General features: G+C 41.9%; 1 protein-coding gene across 1 annotated transcript in view; it reads right to left on the reverse strand.

The window, feature by feature from the left end:
• The window catches only part of NEBL (nebulette), a 460,558-nt gene that overhangs the window by 189,734 nt on the left and 259,071 nt on the right, over positions 1–11,753 (reverse strand). The gene's annotated exons all lie outside the window — the stretch shown is intronic.

Consider the following 11,753-nt stretch of genomic DNA (forward strand, 5'->3'; position numbering starts at 1 on the left):
TATACTCCATGGAATACTATTCAGTCATTTAAAAAAAAAAAAAAAGAAACAAGACCTTGGAATTTTATAGAAAGTGGATGAATATGGAAGATTTGTTGCTGAGTGAAGCAAGTCAAACTATGAAAGAGAGACATTATATGTCTCTGCTTAATATATACCTAGTGTCCGCACTCTATGGTAGAGACTGAAAGAGTGAAGAACATAAAAGCATTAAAAATTGTAATGGACACTAGAGACAAAGTGGAAAGAGAGTATGGGAGGGGAAGAGTGTAGGAAAGGAAATTTGGGGAAAAAAATAGAGAGGTAAGACACTTGTGGGACACAGATAAGGTTTATTATCTGTTGACAAGGATGTATATAGTATTCTCAACTGGACGGGACTTGATAAAATCTCTTTAAAATATAAATGATGTATAGCAATGTAATATATGAATAATAATACTAATAATAAATTTTTTAAATTGCGATTAAAAGAATTGCAAGGACAATGACAGATCTCTTCCTTTGTAGTGTTATTGAGCAACCAAAGTACAGAATTCTAACAGAAATATAGGTCATTCTGCATCCCATCTTAAATAACCCTAATGTTTACCACAATGCTTATAAGGAAGCAAAAAATTATTAAGAAATTGTCTAAAAATCTTAGGGTCCTGGGAACCAGCAGTTAGCGTAATGGCTATGTCGCTGGACTTCCACGTAGTCGACCACGGTTTGCATCCCAGACCCGGTGGCTTAAAAACTCACACCAGGCGCGTGTGCGTGCGTGCCCAAGATCCCGAGAGGAGAACAGAGGAGAAGGGATTCCGGCGTGGCCATCCCCCCTGGGGGGTGATTTCTCGCTTTCTGTCTCTCTGTCTCTGTCTGACAAGCGCACACGCCCTATAGTGAAAAAAAACCTCTCAAAAAAAAAAAAAATCTTAGGGTCCTGAGCCCAAATTAAGAAACAATTTCTGCATTTATAATAATACATTCAGTGCTAAGCTGCATTAATAATAAGATTTTCTTTCACCTTAGATACATCAGAATCATTAGGTTAGAATGCTTATTCTTAAGTTAAATGGAAAAACTTTGGGGCCAGATGCATAGCCTAATGACTAAGGACCAACTGCAGCTTGAATCCCAGTCCAACAACTTAAAAATCACAAGCCATGTGTGCACATGTGCCCAAAATCCAGACAAGACAAAGAAATGAAAGAGAAGGGATTGTGGCATGACCACATCCCACTGGGTAAAGGCAGAGGGTGCTTGCTTGCTTGCTTGCTTTCTCTCTCTCTCTCTGTTTCCTTCTGGGCACATGGGTGTTTGCATCCTCTGACAGCCAAAAATAAAAAAGGGCCAACTTTTATTTTATCAATTAAAATTTCATAATGAAAAAATCTGCAACATTATTTAATGAAGATAATAATATGCAAAACTGTAAGTAATGATAATCAAAATAATGTTACTTCTAAGAAACACAGATAAAACAAAATAAAATATTGCAAATGATAATAAATTTGAAAATTGGGAATATTGCTGCTACTTTTACAGGTACAAAGTGAAGTGACTTACTAAATCATTTTCAGGCCAAAATCTTCCCCTGATTTCAGCTTATGTCAGAAAAATAACAAAACAATCAGTTCCTAAGTACCCACATCTTTTACTTATACTCGAAAAGCAGGTATTTGATTCACGTAAAAATGCTGCAAGTTAAATGTGTTTACTTCCATTTTACAGGTGTAGAAACTGACACAGTGAAGTGAATGAGGCAGTTTTATTACCCCACAAGGGATCTTCAAAATGTTCATGGAAAGGGCTTACAGAAGCTGAATTCCATGTAGCTAATCACCATCTGCGTCCCAGCTGGTGGCTCAAAAACCAAACACAACAGGCACATGTGTGTGCATACATCCCCAAATCCTAGTGGGATGGAGAGATGGGGTGAACGTATTGTGGCATGGTCACACCCCATAGGGGAAGGAGGGTGTTTGTGATCTTGCTTTCTTCCTGGCTCTCCATGTTTCTCTGTCTCTCTCTCTCTCTCTCTCGCACACGTATACACACACACACACACACGAGTGTTTGCACTCTCTGGCAAAAAATATTTTTTTTAAGTACACTGAAAGTTTCTATTATGAAAAACACTATTTTGGGACCAGCAGATGGCATAATGGCTATTTCACTGGACTCCCATGGTTCGAGTCCCAACCCGGTGACTTAAACTCACGCCAATCACTTGTGCGTGCATGCCCAAGATCCCTAGAGGAGAAGGGATTGCAGTGTCGCCATCCCCTCTGGGGGGGGGGGGGTAATTTCTCACTTTCTGTCTCTCTTTTTGGCAAGCACATGCATCCTATAGCAAAATCCTCTCAAAAAAAAAAAAAAATTTTCAATTTTTTTGGTACTCAAATAATCTCATACTTTAAGTCCATTTTCCACAAACTTTCTGAAGTCCCTCATATGTCCTAGGGTAAATGACCTAATAACAGGAGATGCTGGCATTTGAACCCACATCCTGTCTCTAAAGTCAGCTCTCAATGCCCAACAGTCTGCTGAGCAAACAACCCAGGAAAAGGTGGGAAGAGATGACAGGATGGGTGTGGGCAGAATCTAAACCTGGTCTTCCCGTCACCAGGGTCCATGTCTTTTCTCCTAGGAATCACACCGTTAACTGTGTTTGTTCCATACTTCATTTTACAGTTAGGAGCAAGAATTAAGTGAGAGCTTAAATCTGATAGACAGCGTCTTCTCTAGTCCACAAACATTCCAAAAGCAGAAAGCCTGCTGCCTCTCCCTTGGTGAGTTCCCTTTGAATCCAAATAAATAATGCAGTGTTTTCTGTATTTTAATTCTCTTTAGGATTACTACTCATTATGGTTTAACCTCTGCCTGTTCGAACTATGTTCTATTCTGCCCTTCAAATGACCTTATAATCCAATATTGTTCAAGAGACTTCAATATTCTCCCACCTTATGGTTCTTTCCCGGCACCATAAACATTAGCACATCTCAACTATTCTTTACAAGCACAAAACTAAGAAGAAAACTAGGGCCAGCAGATGGTGGGTGTGGTGGTTAGGCCCTGAACTCCCACATGGCCAACTGTAGTTCTTGAACCAAACCCAGCAACTTGAAAATCACTCCTGGCACGTGTATGTGCATGTCCGAAATCTCAAGAGGAGAAGGGATTGTAGCCTGGCCATTGCCCACTGGGGGTGGGGGGGGGGAAGTGATTTCTCACTTTCCCTCTCTCTTTGGCGAGCGCATGTATCCTGTAGCAAAAACAAAAAGAAAGAAAGAAAGAGAGAGAGAGAGAGAGAGAGAAAAGCAAAAGAAACTGGACTGTTTATAAATCACCCCATTTTTTTCGCCTGGTATCAATCCCCATTTCAAAGCCTAACATTTTGGGATCCTCAGGAATAATTACCACCACTTTGCTTCCAGTGAATAGTCTGGGAGGGGTTAAAGGAGTATTGCTAAATACAGCCAATGACACGCGAGGTTTTCATCTTCCCTATACCAAGACGTGAGTACTTCCCCAACTCCCACAAACCCGACAAAACTGCTTTTTCTGTGTTTCTCAATTACATTTTAATAAAGTTGCAAAAGGCCCAGAAGGAAAGCCAATCATCCCTTCGTGTACCTATCTCCTTAGAGAGGGCTCTATTTCATATTTTTATTTAGCACTGCTTTTCTTCTGAGTCACGCAAAGGGCTTTTCCATCATGCTTTCATTGATCCTCTCAACTTAAAATAAGCATCAAATATTATCATTCCCATCTGAGATAGAGAAGAGAAGAGAAGAGGGACAGTGATTGAGATATAATGCTCTGATGAGTTCGGTCATGGCAAAAGTTGAAAGAGCTCTGCAAATTTATCGTATAATCCACATATTAGGCAAAGTTACTTCTTGTTTCTTACTCACAGGTTTTGCTACAATGCAAAACTAACTTCCTCTGCTTTTAACTAGGGTCAAGTCCTCAATTCCTTACACACATAAAACTAAGTTGTTCAAAAACTATTCAACTACCCGGATTTTGTTCGTGTGCGTTCTGACTGTAGGAGTCAGTGGTAAATAATCACAAACAGGCATCCTGTTAGCTGCCAAAGAAGATATTTCCAGACAGGGTCCTGAGGACAGCGGCGAGCTAGAACCACCTCTTAGACCATCTCTGTCTACTATAATGACCTACGTTGATCTGCATCTATGGTTTCTGGCCCATTTAGTAAGCAGGAGGCGGTTACTTTGAGAAAAGGTCAGCTACATCATGGTTTGTCATTTAACTTTCAGGAAACACTGTCAAGAGACTAACAAAGGGTTACTTAGATTTAACCTGTACTGAAACATAAGGGCAGGTTTACCAGAAGACCCCCCCATGTTCAGACACTTTAATGAACTGAGATTTCTCTTCATATCTGTATGAGAACTAAGGTGGCACCTGCATGCAAAGCTAAAGGCATACATATCTGCATGGTTTGCACTCTCTCAGACCCGCCAACCTGATATGGTGTCTGTGACTAGCTACCCAGTCTCATACCACAGCTGGAGTATAAGTATACGCCCGCCCCATTAATGCAGCACACAGACACCTTTGTTCGACGTTTGTCATTCAACTCTAAATCAATGCAATACAACTGCCTAAGTTTTGATGTTGGTGGTGGGTTTTTAAATTGGCATAGTTTAAACACAGACAGATGCAGGAAATCATGATTTTTCTCTCTGTTATCCTCCAAAAACAGATACTCACAAATACTGACGCTATAATCGTCCCAGGCTCAATAGCAGGCCTCAAGATCCCACCGTGACAATTACAGTGAAATCCAACGCACATAAGGGCCCCGTTGACAACAGGACTACATCTCCTACTCCCAACATTTAAACAAACAATGACCCCAAAACTGAGGGTCCTTCCCTTAAAAGAACATAAATCAAAATCTTCAGGCTAAAATTATGGGTCATGATGCACTTTTGCATAGAAAAACACAGAAAAATACACCTGACCGTTCCAATGACCCAACAGTATTTGCAGCTCATCAGACATACCACAACCTCATTCTGGACTCCTGGTGCACGCAGCTTCTCCACATGGAAGCTCCCTGCCACCCATAGCATCGTCACCCACAGCATCATCACCCACTTCTAACCTGCCTCCCTCCTCGTGCTTTCTCAGACACCCATCTCATGCCACCTCCTTCTGTAAGCAATCTGTGACCAACGCTGAACCCCACCTAGTGCTGGGTGTCTCTCTGCCTCTCCAGATTCTCGGCCCCTCAACTCCCCGCCAACACACTGAGCAGGCTGTGTTCTACGCTCTAGGCTCACTGTGCTCACCTCTTCTATCTTCACCTCCTACCATAGGCCAAGTGCAGAGCAGGTACTACTCAGAGAGCTAAATAAATCCTGAAGGAGAATAAACAACAAATCTTAACAACAAGATCACATGACAACATGCCCCACAGCAAGTGACTGGAGAAATGCAAAGCCTTCTTGTATCCCAGTACAGAAAGGGGCATTTGAATAGGAGATTCTAATTGTGGATGATAAAGCTCTGTTCCTTGTACTAAGAAGTTTCAGGGCCCGCCAAGTGGCATGGTGATTAAGGTGGCTGAATCCTACACAGCCGACCACAGTATGAGTTCTGGGCTTGGAGGCTTGAAAAACACACTGGGCACATGAGCATGTGTATTCAAAATCCCAAGAGGAGAACGGAGAAGAAGGGGCTATGGTGTGGCGAGAACCCCACCCCAGGGAGGGTGCTTGCTTTCTCTCCGCACCACACCACCACCATAGACAGAAAGTGAGAAATCACCACTCAGGGGATGGTAACACTGCCATCCCTTTTCCTCCATTCTCACAGGATTTTGGGCATACGCACATGCCCAGCATCAGTTTCAAAGCCACCGGGTCCAGGACTCAAACCATGGCTGACCAATAGAGAGTCCAGCACCTTAACCATTATGCCACCTGCTGCCCTGCAAAAAAAAAAAAAAAAAAAAAAAAAAATTAATAGGAGCTTGAAACTTCTAAATTTGCTTGCAATCCTATGTGGCTTCCAAAATGTTGTTTAACTTCTGTACCAACAAAAAGAGACTAATCTCTTTGACATTTGCTCTGTATCATAAAGACTCTAGATCTAACATGTAAGCAAGTGCTTCCAAACTCCTGGTACAGAGGGAAAACTGTGCACTTTGAACTTAGAAGAAAACAAAACAAAGTGAAAAATCAAGAGCCCAGACTCCAGCCCCAGCTTTGCTCTTTCCTGGCTGTACACAACTAGGTAATTTATTGATCCTCCCTGAGTTCCAGTTTCCTCATCTCTGACATGAGGATAATGACAACTATTTTTTTTTCTTTTTTCTTTTTTTGGAGAGGTTTTTGCTATAGGGTACATGTGGTCACCAGAAAGGCAGAGAGAGACAGAGAGACAGAAAGCGAGAAATCACCCCCCAGGGGGGATGGCCATGCTGCAATCCCTCCTCCTTCATTCTCCTCTCGGGATCCTGGGCACGCACCCACATGCCCCCGGCGTGAGTTAAAGCCACAGGGTCCAGGACTCAAACCACGGTCGACTACATGGGAGTCCAGCGACATAGCCATTACGCCAACTGCTGGTCCCATGACAACTATTTCTTGAGATTGTCGAGAAAAAATAAAGCAACTGTAATAAATGACTATTAAATTCACCCATGCTGTTTTACTTCTGTAAATTGTCTCATAGATCATTACTAAGACTATTACAATTAAATATTTAGTTAAATTATCACTATTTATTTTTTAGAGAGTGCTTGTATGTGCATGAGAGAAGCACCCTTGAAATAGCATGAAGGACCGCCCAGCATACAAAGGGCCCTTCAGGAATGTGTGCTCCCACCCCTTTCTTCTACTGAGGGAGTAGCTGTCACCTAAGTGCCAACAGGGGTGCCTAATGACAATGCCGGACATGTTCGTGCTTGAGTCCTGAGGGCTGAGGGTGGGGGAGGCTTCTCCAAAGTCTGTATGTTGTTTCCACACAAGGAACTGGATTTTCATAAGCTCTTTTCATCTTTTCAACAGCTCTCTAGGTATATCTGTGATTTCAAGGAGCCGTGCCCCTCACATCCGCATTTACTAGGATCTGCAAAAGGGAGGCTAGTTTATGAAAGCAGGAGGAAAGAGGCCGAGCTGATAGCGCTTCCCTCTTCTCATGCCTTTCCTTAGGGCAACATTTTCCTCCTGGTTTTGGCATAATATGGAGACAAGTAAAAAATAATTCAGGCTCAGCTGTTGTGGTGTAGCAGCAGTGCAGGTGTCCTGGAGGGCTGACAACGCTGGAGCCAGATCCCTGAAAGGGCCTGAGTAACCTGCAGGAAAGGATGTGGGGAAGAGGTGGATGTGCACACAGGCGTGCAGGATGCAGGGAGCCGGAGAGCTAGGGAAGGCCATCAACGTGACACACCCTGTCAAGGGTTTTTCTCTCTCCCAGGTAGGTACAAGCATGCTCTACCACATAAAATTTTAAAAATAATCATGACTTAACTAAATATGTCATAGTAATAATCTATGGAGTGGGCTAGCCAGTGGCATGGTGGTTAAAGGAGTTGGATCCCACATAGGCAACTGTGCAGTTCAATTCCTAGACCCAGCAGCTTGAAAGACACACTAAGCATATGTGCATGCATGCCTGCCCAAAATCCCGAGAGGTGAATAGAGGGGAAGGGGTTGCGGTGTGGTCACCCGCACCCCCTATCTCCTGGGAGTACACTGTAGCAAATTCAAAACAAAAAAATCTGTGGGGCAATTTGCAAAAGTAAAAACAATTTTTTTAAATAATTAATTATTTTATTTTATTTAGTCATTCATTTATTATTAATTTGACCAGAGAGAGACACACACAGAGAGAGAAAGGAGAGAAAGTGAGAAAGCAAGTGGCCAGGTCTGGGGATTCAAACCACGGTCAAACCAGTTCCAGCACCTTAACCACCACGCCACCTGCTGGTCCCAATACTGATTAATTTAATAGCCATTTCTTTATCATTGTGTTGTGGATTGACGTTTACAAATCACAGTCACAGGCATTTTTACTGAGCAATCTCCTACACACATGTGTGTGCGCGCACGTGAGGAGGTGTGGGAGACAAATGGAAGAGCACAGGAAACAGGAGGGAGGACGGCAGAGCAGGCAGGCTGAGCAGGCTCTGCGCGGGGGAGAGGTAAGTGGCTCCCAAGACAGACAAAGGCTCCACCAACTTGCGCAGAGTCTACCGCCAGACAACCTAACAAACTCCTCCTTACTTCAGGCTATCTGTGTGTTCTAAGCCTTAGTGCAATGTTGTTATTGTTCATTTTTAAACTTACTTTATTTAGGGGGAAGCACGAGATAATCTTTGTGGAATTGAGAACATCTCTCTTTTTTTTCTTTTTTTTTTTTTAAGAGAGATTTGAAATTTGTGCTATAGAGCATGTGCACTCGTCAGAGAGACAGAGACGGAGAAACAGAAAGCACCAACCCCAGGGGGGAGAGCCACACTGCAATCCCTTCTCCTCCATTCTCCTCTTGGGATTTTGGGCAAGTGTGCACACATGCCCAGCATGAGTTTTAAACCGCTGGGTCCAGCTCTTGAACCATGGTCAACTATATGAGAGCCCAGCAACGTAACCATTATACCATGTGCTGGTCCCGAACCTTTCATGGTTTTGATCTAACCCTAAACACAGGCAGAAATAGTAATGGAGTAAAGTTCATAAGCAATGTAAATACTCTTGGCTGTTTGTTCTGCCTCTTCTAAATATGTCACACCCTTTAACGTAAAGCCTAGGATCCAAATTCAATATGCTGATCCACTTACTCCAAACAACCCAGGGGTGTGGTTTATCTAATTATGTCACTGACACTAGAGCCTCTCATTTTGTAAGTACAAAAAAAAAAAAAAAGGCTTTTCCTTAAATACATCAAGTAAATAATGGCTCACCCTTCACAGTACTGAGTAATCCAATGTATCAAACGCCTCATCTGGCAAAACATGAATGCACAAATAAAGTTATGAAAGTGTTTACAATAAATGCACAGGGGTGGACTGGGGCCCGTTCGGGAGAAAATGAGGGAAATAAATAGTTAACCGCCAGCACACACACTTGTGTGGGAGGACACAAAAAGGTTCACAGCAGTTGTTAAATTCATTTAGAGAAACTCACTTTATTTCTCCAACAGAGCTCTCACCAGCTAATCTGTATTACAACCTGCAGGAGTCTTAATATTCTCAGCAGGATCAAGATTCAGGCCACACTGATTCAGCTATTTAATCTTGCAAGAGAACAATATTTGGCAGGAAAAGATCCCACAGCACTGAAGGGACGTCCCAGTGGCTGTTGTCAGCACAGACTGGGCCAAGAACATGGAAGGTGGAAACCAAACAGCACTAGCCAATGTTATCATTTCTTTTCTTTTGCTCTTTAATCAAGCATGTATGTACACTCTATATGTACGGGGAGAACATACATGTCACATGTGCATAGCTAGCTATTTCAGAAACACAAACATTTTTAAAAGGCAAAAGGTTTTTTCTCAATATGTTGGACCCTGTCTGAAAAACTGCAGTCCAATAATTCTTTCTTTCTTTCTTTTTTTTTTTTTTTTGTGGAGGGGGAGATGTTTCGCTATAGGGCACGTGTGCTTGCCAGAAAGACAGAGAGATAGAAAGCAAGAAATCACCCCCCAGGGGGGATGGCCACATCGCAATCCCTTCTCCTCCATTCTCTTCTCGGGATGTACACGCATGTACATGCGCCTGGCATGAGTTTAAGTCACTGGATCCGGGACTCGAACCGCGGTCGACTACATGGGAGTCCAGCGACATAGCCATTATGCCAACTGCTGGTCCCAGCAGTCCAATAATTCTTAAAGAAAATAAAAAAGAAAGAAAGAAATGACTACCTACAGATTTCAAAAATATTTTATACCTGTAAAAACGCTTCCTTTAATTCCACTTTTCCATGAATGTTTTAGGTCCCTTGTGTTATCTAGCGGATGCAGATAGTTGTTCCAGCAGTTACCTGTTCAGCTGTTAGAGGCTAACCACAAGCTCCATAAGGTCAGGGGACATAGCTATCTGATTCCTCATTACAACTCCCACCTCCTAGCACAGTGTCTGGCACATACTAAACACTTTACAAATGTTTAAATCATTAGTTAAGATTTCAAAAGTGGTTCCTGCTAGACAATGTAAATTTTGGATTTATAAATGCCCCAAATAGGCACATTTGAAAATAATAACAACTGCTCCTTCAATGACCTTGCTTCAACCTACATTTCAGCAACAGTCCCTTCCTCCACACTCCAACCGGCAGATGTCAGGTGTTCCTGACTCTATCTTCCCTTCCTTCCTTAGCCTTTTCTGCCACATCCACACCTTTATGTTCCAGAGAGGCCTTCCTTCAGTAAGCGTTTCCCAGCCATGTCATGTGTCCTAGTATGAACATGTAATACATTTAGAAAAATGGTTTCTGACTTCTGAAACTCCTAGGACCTGATGCAATAGGATGCTGTTCATAGCCAATGTTCAATGGGCAAACACTGGGAACATGTAAGGTAACTATGAAGCCGACTTCTGCTTCCACCTAGTCAAACCAGTATGTTTTGGCAGATTCCCACATCAATGAGAAATGTCACTTGCCCTCCAAGTCCTCACCACAATCCTACAACAAAAATAAATATTTAGAGCCAGTCTTACAGCCGCAGCCTAGTTAAGGGAACCAGATCTCACATGGATGATTGTGGTTTGAATTCTGGCCTCAACAGTTTGGAAGACATGCCAGGTGATGGGCACGCATGCCCCAAATCCTGATCGGGTGGAGAAATGGAGAGGGAGGAATTGCAGCACAATCACACCTTAATGGGAGGTGCTTTTTCCCTCTCTTGTTTCTCTGTCTCTCTTTAGAGCACACACATGCCCTCTGGCAATTAAATATTGAATTTAATAGAAATCTTATTCATGGTATTATTACTAAAGTAGTAAATTAAATATTTATTTAATATTTAAATCACTATTTGGAGTACATTAATGTTCTCTATCAAAAATAACAAGTATTAGAATCAGACATGGCTCTCTGGTAAAAAAATAAATTACATTCTACAAGGCTGACTCACATGGGAAGGTTCTGGGTTCATGTCCCAGGAGCTTCTGAACAAGCCAGGAATGTAGGTGCCTATGATCCAGAGCAGGTTGTGACTAGGATAGATTATAGTATCGAGTCGCTACTGGGTATGTTAACACTCTCTCGCTCTCTTTCTCTCATAAAAGAAATAAATACATGAACTTAAATAAAGCAAAGTAAGTTTTAAAAACAGAATGATTTCAAAGGTTTTTTTTTTCTGTCCATAGTCTTTTTCCTAATTTTCTAAACACAGGCAAGTTTTAACACTCTTGTGATTGTAAGAATGCAATGATACAAAGCTTCATTTGAATCAGTTGAGCTGACTTTGTTGAAGTAAATATTGCCACCAAAGGAAAGAAAATCAATCAAAGCTGTGAGCAAGCAAAAAAATTATCTTAACTTTGGAATTATGTAGAATCTAGGAGTACCTAACAAGAGCAATCAGTCCTTCAAAGAGAAATTTAGAGGTGTCCTCTTACAAGCAGCATTGCATCTGATTCTGGACAGGAGAAAAAAATTTTAAAAAGACTACAAAATAGTCCTGACAACCTTTCATGATTGGAAAGAAAGCTGGAGAAGAAAGTATGAGCAGAAACTAAAGAAACACAATTTTTTTTTTTTTTTGGAGAGATTTTTCACTATAGG

Source organism: Tupaia chinensis, unplaced genomic scaffold (genome assembly GCF_000334495.1).
Source record: "Tupaia chinensis unplaced genomic scaffold, TupChi_1.0 Scaffold000060_1, whole genome shotgun sequence".
NCBI classification, from domain to species: domain Eukaryota; kingdom Metazoa; phylum Chordata; class Mammalia; order Scandentia; family Tupaiidae; genus Tupaia; species Tupaia belangeri.